Raw genomic sequence first — 13,383 nt, forward strand, 5'->3', positions numbered from 1 at the left:
TAATTTTTTTGAGGTGCCAAAAAAAAATCAAAAATTTCAAAACTTCACAGAATGGCTTAAAATACCTGTGGCTACCTACTTTGAGTGAAATTTAAATTTTTTGAGGTGTCCAAAAAAAAGAAAAATAATAATAAAATAAAAATTTTCAAAACTTCACAAAATGGCTTAAAATACCCGTGGCCACCCACTTTGAGTGAAATTTAAATTTTTTTAGGTGCCCAAAAAAAATTAAAAAAATAAAAAATTTCAAAACTTTACAAAATGGCTTAGAATACCTGTAGCCACCCACTTTGAGTAAAATTTAAATTTTTTGAAGTGCCTAAAAAAATAAAATAAATAAATAAAAAATTCAAAACTTCACAAAATGGCTTAGATTACCTGTGGCCACCCACTTTAAGTGAAATTTAAATTTTTTTAGGTGTCCAAAAAAAATTAAAAAATCAAAAATTTACAGAATAGCTTATAATACTTGTGGCCACCCACTTTGAGTAAAATTTAAATTTTTTTAGGTGCAAAAAAAATCAACAAATCAAAACAGATTTCTGTTCCAGAAATCAATTTCTGGAGCAGAATTAGTCATGTTTTACCAAACAGATTTCTCCTCCAGAAATCAATTTCTGGCAAGAATTTCAGAAATCAATTTCTGGCAAGAATTTGATTTCTGGAGCAGAATGGTTACCATTCGCACCCTTAATGGCTTCTAAATTACGGAATTCTTGAACTGTAATATTCGCAGCGTCGCTTAAAAGAAAGCTTAAGTCTTGAACTGTAATATTCACGGCGTCGCGCTGCTATTGCTTTTACAACTGTAAGTCAGATGAAAAGAAAGTTTAATTAAAAAAGAAAATGGCAAGTATTTCTTGAACCACGGCCTAAAATGAGGTGGTCAAAAAAGCACGAAGCGAGACACTTTATTTGGCCAGTGTCTCACAATTACTTTCCATAAAATCTCTCGTTAACCAATAATGCTTTGTATTTTTATTCTATGGTTGCATTTTTCTTGCATTCCTAGGAGAAAACACACACCCTATATAAAATATTACCCATACTCCTGACGTGTTCGTCATCAGAATCATATCTTTGGCCTTGCGCGCTTTCCCAGGGGTAGTTGTTTGCGTTCATATCCCGAGGAGTTCTCCTGGGGAAACTATCTCCACGCGATAGAGTTAGCAGCTGCGTCTTCTTGTCTCTTTCCTCGCCGTGTCCCCTGGGGAGACTATGTCCACATGATAGAGCCGGTTATCGCAGAGTCGGGCCATGGTGAGGAAAGTGACATGAAGACGCAAGTCTTATTGGAGCTTTTGACAATGTGGAGGCGTCCGCGAGGGACGTGCTTGAAGCGATTGACGAGATGAGAGCATCGGGAGGCGGCGGAGAGATGGTGGGGAGGCTGAAGGAGGCGGCAATCGGGCTGAAGAAGGCAACTAAGAAAGCGATCACCTCGGGGGACACGTCGAGGAATGAGACGGGAAGATGCAATCGTTGAATCGATCGCATGGAGATAGTCGAGCCAGGGGAACTCCTTGGGATGTGGAGCAGACGACCGCCCATGGGGATGCGCGCAAGGCTGAAGATATGATTCTAATGATGAACACGTTATGAGTATGGATAGTATTCGTATAGAGTGCGTGCTTTCTCCTAGGAATGCAAGAAAAATGTGACCATGGAAAAAAAATCCAAAGCATTTTCTACTAGAAACACAAGAAAAATGTTTTCTCCTCCTAGTTAATAAGAGATTGCTTGGAAAGTTAAAAGACACGGTCAAATAAAGTGTCTATCTTCTTGCTTCATAATCGAGAACGCGATTCAAGACACAGTTGCCTTTTATTTCTTAACTAAACTTTCCTTTTATTTGACTCGCAATACTAAAAACAAAACAGCAACAACGCGTTGCCTCGGATAATAAAAAGTTTATGTTTTTCAAATGATCCAAATAAGTTTCATATTAATGAATGTTGTTGAATTTGAACACAACGCTACAAACGCTTACCTTGCATTTTTTAACAATATTTCTTTTCGTTTTGCGTGACAGCACAGTAACGCAAATGAGAGAAAATTTGTCGACAACCAAATTAGGAAAATAGATATAAGTAACACGTTTTAGGGGAAATATATCGATGTATTTCGTATTTACAATTGACCGAATGCGGGTCAATTGACTCTACAACTTAATAAGTAGCCGATCGAGCATATATCGAGCAGGGCGCAACAATCCAAATAATAATTAGCTGCTATTTTCATTGCCTAAACTTATTAGGCACGTCAATATAAATACTAACCACATCGATTTAGTAATATTTAAACATGTTGCTAGTATCTATTATCCTGATTCAGTCATCGACAAATTTTCTCTCATTTGCGCCATCACGCCACCACGCAAAATGAAAGGAAATAAACGTTTCAAAAATAAAAGGAAAGAGTTTGTAGCGCGGCATTCAACAACAACATTCATCAATATGCAATCTATTTGGATAATTTGGATTACCGAAACTTTTTGTTATCCACGGTGACCCCCAGCGCTGCCGATTTGTTTTTACTGCTGCAAGTCAAATAAAAGGAAAGTTTAGTTAGGAAATAAACAACATATATGTAATTTATTTTGGATCATTTGAATTATCAAATCTCATCAATAGCCTCAAGCACTTGCCTCGCGTGCACCTCCACGTCGTCGAGCTCCTCTTTCCTTGCCGCGTCCCGACACCGCGATAACTGCCGGCTCGATCTTGTGGACAGAGTCACCCCAAGGAACTCCTCCTGGCTGCAGATGCGGACGAATGCCCCCCCTAGGGAAGCGCACAGGGACAAAGATATGACTCCGGCGACGAGCGCCCTCGCGAAGCAGACAGCATGGATTGCGTGGCAGACAACACTCTCGATCGGTGATGCCATTGTTGCCGTCCAATTTCAGGTCGTTGATCAAGTATTTCACCGCGGAGCGAGCAAAGGCCGGCACGTCCATAGCGGCAGAGAGCCAGGGCAAGCCGACGTAGGTAGGGATCAGGCTCCCGAGGCGGAAGAGTATGAAAACGAAGAAAGTGGTCGATGGCTTTGATGTGTATGGACTACGAGCATGGGCAGTATTTATACAGGGCGTGGATCTTCTGCTAGGAATGCAAGAAAGATGTGAGCATGGAAAAAAATCTAGAGAATCATGAATTAATAAGAGATTTCTTGGAAAGCAAATGAAAGAACGGCAACACAAAGTGTCTTTCTTCATGCTTTTATGAACTTCTCATATCCTAGGACGCAATTCACGATATACTTGCCTTTTATTTTCTAACTAAACTTCCCTTTTATTTGACTTACAGTAGCGAAAACAACGGCAGCACATCTATGCAGAATATATAATGTAGGGGTTAATACCACGAAAAATTTCATACTGATACACCTATGACAAATTTATCCTAGATTAGTTTTTTGACCACCAAAAACCCCAAACTAGTACACTAGTGACAAATTTACTTTCCGTTAGTTTCCATTAAATTTTACAATCAAATTGCTTTGTTAAATGACACGTGGTAGTTGCCGGATGTACCATTTTGGGATTTTGCCCTCCGTTTGTCACGAGTATACTAGTTTGTGTTTTTTGTTTGTTTGTATTAATCTAATTTAACGAAAGGTAAATTTGTTATAGATGTACCAGTTTAGGATTTGGTAGTCAAAAAATTAGTTTGGGATAAATTTATCACATATGTACCAGTTTGGGATTTTTCGTGGTATTAACCCTAAAAAGTATTGGCAATTGAAATGATCCATATAAGTTACATATTGAAGCTTCTTTTGGCTGTGACCAACCTTATATTTTCTGCGCCTCCTCAAGGTAATTAAGGCTTGACATCAAGTTAGCCACTACATTGTTCTGGTCTCTATTAAATTGTGTCGAAAGAATTAATTCTAAAGTATAAGAAAAGTTGTCTTAGTATCGAGCCACGGTGATAGTTTGAATGGCCTCCTCCTCACCGGTCATGATCAATATAGTTGCCTTTGTTCTAACTAGTTAAAAGAACAAATGATCAACTGCTACTTGACTTGATAGTTACATATTGAAAATAGCAATTCCACCGACAATTGGTACCTAGTTCAAGGATCAAGGCAAGTTCCAGAGATATGACCCTCAAAATGAGAGTACCAAAAATCCAACTTGACAAATCCAAGACCTTAGTGAACAAACAAACTAGCACTACCAAGTGCAGAAGTAGCACCAAGAAGTCAATGACAGTTGAAACAGCAGTTATTACTTCCTTGACACTGGGAATTGACTTTGATCAGCGCCGAAACGAATGTGCTGGCACAATTAAGCACAATTAAGTTGAGGTAGTGCATGTAAACAAATTCCAATGCGCCTTTAGTTTACTTGTTGGGCTTATCAAAACTATATAAATTTGCAAAACTTGTGACAGTTCTGCATGAGTTGATGTCACTAGCCAGTGTGGCTCATCAATGCTTCTTTGTAACAGGGAGCATGGAACAAGGGAAAGTAAAGAAGTTACCATTGAAGGGAGCGTTCAATTTGACCTGCTCCAGGTACGGTTCCAGAGGTTTTGCAGAGTACCTAGCTCTTTTCCAAGGAGAAGCATGGATAACCCGAGGTTTTTCTGTGGTGAGATTATAGATTGAGTTCTTATTCGTTGAATTCTGTTTTGGCACACTTCCTTTCTGAACAGGTAAGCTTCAAGCTCTTGCGAAAGTTGAAGTCAGCATCTGCTTACTTGGTGTCTGTGTTTGTGGCATGAGCATGATGGAGACCAAGGTAGTTTATGTGGTTAGCAGGAAAAGGTTTTGTACTTTTTCTGCAGTTGCAAGTAACCGGTAATTGAAATGTCTTCATTAGTTTGAGGGGCTTCTTTTTCGTCTGGGCATCACAGAAGCTCCAATTCATTTCAAACAGGAGGTTTTGCAATCTTTCAGAACTACAATCGATCTTGCCTTAGGGTGATCTATTCTCATAGCTATGATGGTATCCACTGTTGGAAATATGGGATAAATTGACGGGTGAATGAATGAGAAATTGATACTCAAAAAACATTATTGAGTTGGAAGTGGGAAGTGAAAAAACACTAGTCTCACATTGAAAAAAGAAGAAGGCTATGGAGTGCTTTATGTAATAGCCTGAATTTCGATGTAATTCCGGGATCAATAAATTGATCATATTTCGCATTTCATTTTAGTAAATCTCGCCCAGAGCTGATCACTCTCGGGATACTAACCAATGGGGTATGGCTAACTAGGAAAATGGTACGTGGACCAGGGACCCGATCGTGAATTGGGCACCGATCTCGAGAAATGACGAGAGAATATTATGAACCAGTATGGACCGATCTTAGGAAAGGTAACGGATCTGGTTTGGCCAAGGCCAACGATGTACCATCGGATCGCAGGTGATTCTGCAAGACCGAAAGTACACGTGGCCAACCAGTCTTGAACTTGAACCGAGCGATCGTGACCTCTGGAACTAATGATAATTTCTCATTCTCTCAATGATCGAGACCATTACGATATGGATAGCCCTAGGTCGATACGCGTAACTCCTAAACAGCCGCCCGTTAGTGAGAGACCCTGAAATTGAAAGTTTAGCGAGTTTTGTTCACGGAATTGAGCCCGGATTTCGAGGTCGATTTTCGAAGGCTTAAGAGACTATTTTTGGGAATCTGACATCATATTACGCTGGCCACACACGTTTGGGGTTAGTACGAGTGAAAATTGGAATTTCGGTCCAGGGGTGAGAAATTACGGTTTTGCCCCTGTGGGCACCGAGGCCGGATTCGGAGGCCGTTTGAGGTTATTTTTCGCGGCCAATGTCATTTTGGGGTGGCCACGCACATTTAGAGTGGTTTTGGCCAAAAAGTGGAATATCGACAAAAATTGGAAAAATAATATTATTTTATTCCCGAAACTTTGCAGTAAGTTTTCGAGGACTTAAAAAGTGAATTTCGCGATTCCGACGCCATATTATGTTGGCCACGCACATATGGAACGCGTGTGTGCGAAAATTGGAATTTTGACCCGGGACCGAAAAATTACCAAAATGCCCTTGGACCCATTTTTGGTAATTCCGAATTTTGGATTTAATTAGGGGAATAACCAAGGTGAGTTAGGGCTAAACCAGGTCTGGTCAGCTTGGGTTAAGGATCAATGACCATTTTACCCCTAAATTATTGGATGAGAAGGAAGGATAGCCCTTGGATCAAGGGCAAAATTGTCCAATTGGCCTAGATCTTGACACTTGGACTCCACTAAGACCAAATTTGACCCATATTTGACCAGAAATCTCTCTCTCTCTCTCTCTTCCATTCTGCTGATCTGCCGAGAGCTCCCTCCCATTTCCTCTCTTCATCGCCATTTCTATTCGCCGTGCACAATTTCGCACGTCCCGGTACTGTTCACGCCGAACAGTACCAGCGAGCTCTTGGTTGCCACCAGCCACCATCCCGCACCACCAAGCAACCATTTTCGCCCTTAAACAGCCACCACGGCCCCATTTCCAGCTCCGAACGGAAGAAAACAAGCAGCAAATCGCCGTTCCCGTCGTCGCCGTGACCGCCGGCTTGCACCCGGAACGCCGCCATCGATCCTTACCGCGCGTCGGTGATCGACCGCCTATTCCCGTTGTCCCGAGTCGCTAATAGGCGAGTATAAACCCCAAAACCCTTAATTAGTCTAATTGTGTCCTTAGGGGATAATTAGGGGTTAATTAAGCTCATTTAGGACCTAATGATGTTTATTTGGGTGTAGGATGATTATGATAGGTCATTAGGGCTTAATGAGGTTATTCAAGTGTGGATTAGTGTTCAAAACATCTGTTCTGGTACTGTTCACAAAGTACCGAAAATGTGCATATTTGTCTAAGTTTTGCACTAATTGAATTCAATGATTCAAGGCTTGAAATTAGACAATTCAAGTGTTAATTAAGCTCATTTGAGACTTAATTATATGTATTTGGTGGTTGGATGTTTGGGGTAGGTGATTAGGCCTTAATGAGATGGTTTAAAGGTGATTTAGTGCCTAAATGTTAATTTTTCCTGGTAGTGTTCATTCAGTACCGAAAATGCCTAATTTGTGCCCAAGTTGAATATTCTAAGAATAATGGACTAATGACAAGAATTTAGGCATTTTTAGGGGATGATTAGGACGTGTATAAATCCTATTGAATGACCTCGAAGTGGTGAGAACAACTATTGAGATGGATTTGCCCAGGGCGGGCCTTTAACGCATTGAACTACCTTGGAATGAACGTGCGAATGAATATGGGATTCGTTGAACCAAAGTGGAAATATATTGAATGTGCCAAGGATGCGTTGAATTCGTTGATTTGGTGAATGATTGTGTTTGGCATGTTGGCTTAGGTATTATCGGTGTAGTCTGGACTGGATTAGGTAGTACCAGTGTGTAATTCGGACTTGATTGAGGATCGATCGTTGGAAATTAAGTCTAAGGAATTTAGTGGGATTATTAGAAATAATTATTGGACTAGCACAGATTAATCGGGGATTATGTGATTGGACTGCTAGGTATGGCCGGGTTGATTGACTGGTTGATTTCTGTACCCAATTGTTGGGAAATTGAGTAATGCCATGTCGCGTGACTGCGTGGCTGACTTGTGCGGAGTGTGATTGGCCATATGATGGCTTGATTGGATTATTGAATTGCACATTGTGGAATTAAGCCGTAGGGTATTAATTAGCCAGTGAACGATTGTTGCGGTATGAAATTAACTGAATGCTTGAATTGTGCTGATGCTCATGTTGCATTGTTTTGCATTTCATGGCACGCATAGTGAATGTCGGGAACGAGGCGTGTGATGAATTGTGCGAGAATGCGTGCCTGCCATGAGCATGTGATCACCTAAATGCCCTGATGCATGATACGCGGGGTGCAGATAATAATTGATTGTGTGTATGTGTGATCACAATTTCGCCCTGATGCGTGTTACGCGGGGTGTGCCGTCCTGATGGGTTTTACGCGGGACGATGCCCGGTACGTCCGGAAGACGACCAACTTGATGCGTTTTACGCGGGCTCTGGTTCGTGAGGAGATCGGTGTTGCGCCTGATGCGTTTTGACGCGGGCTAGAGACACTGGGCCAGTTGATGCGTTTTAACGCGGGCCACGAAGTGTTGTGATTAAATGAAGAGACCTGATGCGTTTTACACCGGTCGTAATAAATGATAAATTGAGCAAGTGCCAAGGTGCCAGTGTGGGCTAGTGAGCCGAGGCATGAGTATGGTGTGACGATAGCATTGCATACATAAGAATGCATGGGCCGGTTTGCGGGTGTGCGGGACTCGGTGATTGACACGCGTTATTACCATTATTAAGTATGAGCATACGTTTGACGTACGCGTGAACCGAGTGCTCGCGTATGTGACTTGATTTAAATCATGATTGTCAATAACCTGCAGAGTCAGCCAGGTAAGAGATCTGGGTCAGAGGGTCTAGGTCGGAGTTTATTTATAAATTGGTTGGTTATGTTGTTTTGTGCTGTTGGTCAGGAGATTGCATGTTAGCCTAGCCTAGGTTTAGGGGTCATACTCGGCCGAGATTCGTCTCACGGTTGTGTAAACCGAAACATTTTCAGACCCCGCCGTAGGATGCCGAGGACACCACCACTTTTTGGGATGCTGCATTTCATCCAGCGGTCGTTGAGCGTGCACCCCAGTGGAGACGGAGCAGATCGGAGAAGTGGCTGTTTGGTTATTCCTAGGAGTTGGTGTTTTATTTGAGTTGTTGGGAGCACTGTAAAAAGAGTTTTAAAATAGTGATATAAGTATGTACATATTTTCTGCGTTGATCGTTGTTTATTGCTTGGCTATCCTTAGTCTCATGCGATTTATTGTATGGGTGTATATATTTATTTATATACGTTGCTTCCGTATGTGTTTGATCTCTGATTGGGCGTTGGGTCGACAATGCTTCCTGGGAGCATTGCACCATAATCGACCGTCGACGGGATGTTGCGTTCCGGTAGAGTATGGGGCGTGACACTTTATATATAGTTACACTCATTTGAAGTGGCAACTATCATAGCACAAACACTATGCCTCGCGCGTAGGCGTAGGGGGGTGCAAATCCGACGCCCGACAAGCTGAAGCTTGGGCACGAGCGCACATCCCGTGTACACGATTGCAGGACTGAAAAGTGGGCCTCGCAATATTCTCTGCATTTGCACTATTTTCGATTGTGTTCAGTTCCACAATTTGTTCAAGTTCGCCGGAAGCTTTGAAGTGCTGATTACTTCTTAGCCGTCAACCGTTTGTATCTTGGGAGACAGACGTTCACGAAACCTCAAACGCGTGCGGGAGGGAATGAATCTGTTTTAAGGAAACTGTGTCAAACACAGGCCTCGGTATTCATTTGTATCGATTCCAACTTTGTTATTGCAATTTCGTTTCTTTACAATTATGTATTGTCTGTAATATTTATACTAATGCCGATTTGAATTTTGCAATAATCTTAAAACATATTCGTGGTTTTAAAATTCAAATGGCTACTGGAAATGAAGTTGTGGATATGGCTGCTGACAACATCACCAAAGACTCTACCAATGCCTCAGCTGTCCAACTGCCTGGCTCATCCTCTGTTCCTTCGGCGGTTTCTATCCACCATGGTGAGAAACCTGAAAAGTTCGACGAATCAAACTTTAAAAGGTGGCAGCAAAAGATGTTGTTTTATTTAACAACTTTGAATCTTGCGAGATTCTTGACTGAGGAAACTCCTAAGTTATCCGATGGAGAAACGGATAAGCAAGCCTTCAACGCTGTTGAAGCATGGAAGCACTCTGACTTCCTGTATAGGAACTATGTCATGAATGGCTTACATGACTCATTGTACAATGTCTATTGTGCAAAAAAGACGGCAAAGGAGTTATAGGAAGCCTTGGACCTGAAATATAAAACAGAGGATGCTGGAGCAAAGAAATTTGTTGTCGATCGATTCCTTGACTATAAAATGGTGGATTTTAAGACTATGATCAGTCAAGTGCAAAAAATTCAAGTGATCTTGCATGAAATTCAGGCTGAAGGAATGAACTTGAGTGAAACCTTCCAAGTGGCCGCTATTATTGAAAAGCTACTTCCTGGGTGGAAGGATTTCAAGAACTATTTCAAGCACAAGCGAAAGGAAATGAACCTAGAAGAGCTGATTGTTAGACTTCGAATCGAAGAAGACAATAGAGGATCTGAACGCAAAGGGTTCAATCCTAATACAGCAAAGGCAAATGTTGTGGAGCTTAGACAAGGCCACAAGAACAAGCATGAATTTCGTATGGTGTTCGAGTCAGACAAAGTTATTTTGTCTAAATCTGGAATGTATGTAGGGAAGGGATATGTATCTGATGGGCTTTTTAAGCTCAATGTAATGGCAATTATCAATAAAAATAATAAGTCTTCCGGTTATTTGCTTGAGTCTTCCAATTTATGGCATGGTAGACTAGGACATGTTAATTATGATACATTGCGTAGATTAATTAACTTGGAACATATACCTTCATTCCAAATTGATTCAAAACATAAATGTGAAATTTGTGTTGAGGCAAAATTAACGAGATCATCATTTCAAACAATTGAAAGAAACACCGAACCCCTTGAATTAATTCATAGTGATGTCTGCGATTTGAAATTCATTCAAACGAGAGGTGGTAATAAATATTTTATTACTTTTATCGATGATAACACCAAATACTGCTATGTGTATTTGCTTAAAAGCAAAGATGAAGCCTTAGAGAAATTTGTTCTCTATAAGAATGAAGTTTAAAATCAACTCAATAAGAAAATTAAAAGATTGAGAAGTGATAGAGGTGGCGAGTATGAAGTACCAATTGGTGAATTCTGTGCACAACACAGAATTATACATGAAGTAACTGCGCCTTACTCTCCTCAATCAAATGGTGTTGCTGAGCGTAAAAATCGCACATTGAAAGAAATGATGAACACGATATTACTAAATTCAGGTTTGCCTCAAAATATGTGGGGAGAAGCTATTTTGTCAAGCAATTACCTTTTAAATAAGGTACCTCGAAAGAAAGAGGATAAAACCCCTTATGAGTTATGGAAAGGTAGGAGACCATCCTACAAACACTTATGAGTGTGGGGTTGTCTTGCAAAAGTGGCGGTTCCAACACCAAAGAAGACAAAGATAGGTCCTAAAACGGTGGACTGTATCGTTATAGGCTATGCACATAACAGTAATGCATATCGATTTCTTGTACATGAATCTAAAATTCCAGATATACACAAGAATACGATCATGGAATCTAGGAATGCATCATTCTTTGAAAATGTATTTCCTTATAAATCCAATGATAGATCAAGTTCATCTAAATGAAGAAATGAAACTATGAATGAAGAAAGTCATGATTCGGTTCATGAAATTCATGACTCAGATCATGAACTAGAACTGAGACGTAGCAAAAGAGCAAGAGTGGAAAAATATTTTGGAAATGATTTTCTAACTTATTTGTTAGAAAAGGAACTATTAAATTATGCAAAAGCTATGAATTCTTCTGAGGGACCTCTATGGAAAGAAGCAATAAAAAGTGAAGTTGATTCTATTTTGCAGAATCATACTTGGGAGCTAGTGAATCTTCCTCCTGGTTGTAAGCCTTTAAAGTCCAAATGGATTTTTAAAAAGAAAATGGAAGCAGATGGCTCCATTGATAAGTATAAAGCCAGACTTATGATCAAAGGATACAAACAACGAGAAGGCTTAGATTACTTTGATACTTATTCTCCTGTGACGAGAATAACCTCCATTAGGATGATAATTGCAATTGCAGCATTGCGAAATTTAGAAGTACATCAAATGGATGTAAAAACAACTTTCCTAAATGGTGATTTGGATGAAGAAATCTGCATGGAACAACCTGAGGGTTTTATAGTTCCAGGACAAGAAAGGAAAGTCTATAAATTGGTGAAATCATTGTATGGCCTAAAACAAGCATCAAAACTGTGGCATGAAAAGTTTGATAATGCAATGATGATCAATGATTTTAAGATCAATGAATGTGATAAATGTGTCTACACTAAAGAGACAACAAATGGCTATGTCATTTTGTGTCTTTACGTAGATGACATACTAATTGTTGGTAGTGATAATAAAATGATCAAATCTACCAAGTATATGTTCAATTCAAGATTTGACATGAAAGATATGTGACCTACTGATATGATTTTAGGAATTAAAATCACAAGAACGTCAGAAGGTCTTATTTTAAATCAGTCACACTATATGGACAAGATTCTTGAAAAATTCAACATGAATTATTCTGGTATTGTTAGAACACCATTAAACAATAGTCTTCATCTATCCAAGAATAGAGGAGAGGGTATTTCTCAAGTAGAGTACTCTAGAGTTGTTGGAAGTCTAATGTACTTAATGAATTGTACTAGACCAGACATTGCCTATACGGTTAGTAAATTGAGTAGATATACGAGCAATTCGAGTGCTGACCATTGGAAAGCAATAGTGAGAGTATTCAGGTACTTACGATATACTCTGAATTATGGCCTGCATTATACCAGATACCCAGCTGTTCTGAAAGGATATAGTGATGCGAAATGGATATCTGATATAAAAGACTCAAAATCTACTAGTGGATATGTATTCACACTAGCAGGAGCAGCCGTATCTTGGAAATCCTGTAAACAAACTATTATAGCCAGATCCATAATGGAATCTGAATTTATAGCTTTAGATAAATGTGGTGAAGAGGCTGAATGGCTACGCCATTTCTTAGAGGATATTCCAAAATGGCAAAAACCTGTTGTCACGCCCCGAGCCCCATCGAGAGCACGACACCCTCTATTGGTCGATTTATGCGACATCCCAGGAATATCGCCGACCTCGATTAACCATCAGAGATTCACGTCCACAGCGGACACCACAATTAATCCCGGAACAATTTAAAACTGGGGAAAACAATCAGGGAGAATATCCACATAATCTTTTCTCATTCCAACTTATACCATAATATTCACAATTTTACAAACCATAATATACATGTGCACACCGTACTAAAACCCTCAAGATCAAAAGGACCGATGACCTGGCATTCTACCCTAAAAAATGGTACTCTTTCAGAAACCTATTCTTGACCCCTATACTAGCCTCGTCGACCTTTGCTCGGTGTCCATTCTGAATCCGATTCCTCGCCATTCGAATCCAAACTTCCATGAGTAGTTTGCTCATCTGAGGACTCTGGTTCTGCCTCAATTTCTATCGGGTGATTGATGTCACCTGACTCAGCTGGAATTTCATTCTGATCCTCCTCCCATAATCCATCAAAGAAGTTGTATTCCGGCACGTAGTTAGGATCCATGTACTGCTCATACGGGAGTACATACTCCGGTTCCTCCTCGGGCTCCTCAGGCTCGTCCTCGGGTTCTACCTC

The sequence above is a fragment of the Syzygium oleosum genome, unplaced genomic scaffold (assembly GCF_021117445.2).
Source record: "Syzygium oleosum isolate NSW1041296 unplaced genomic scaffold, Sole_v2.1 Sole_v2.19, whole genome shotgun sequence".
Lineage (NCBI taxonomy): Eukaryota > Viridiplantae > Streptophyta > Magnoliopsida > Myrtales > Myrtaceae > Syzygium > Syzygium oleosum.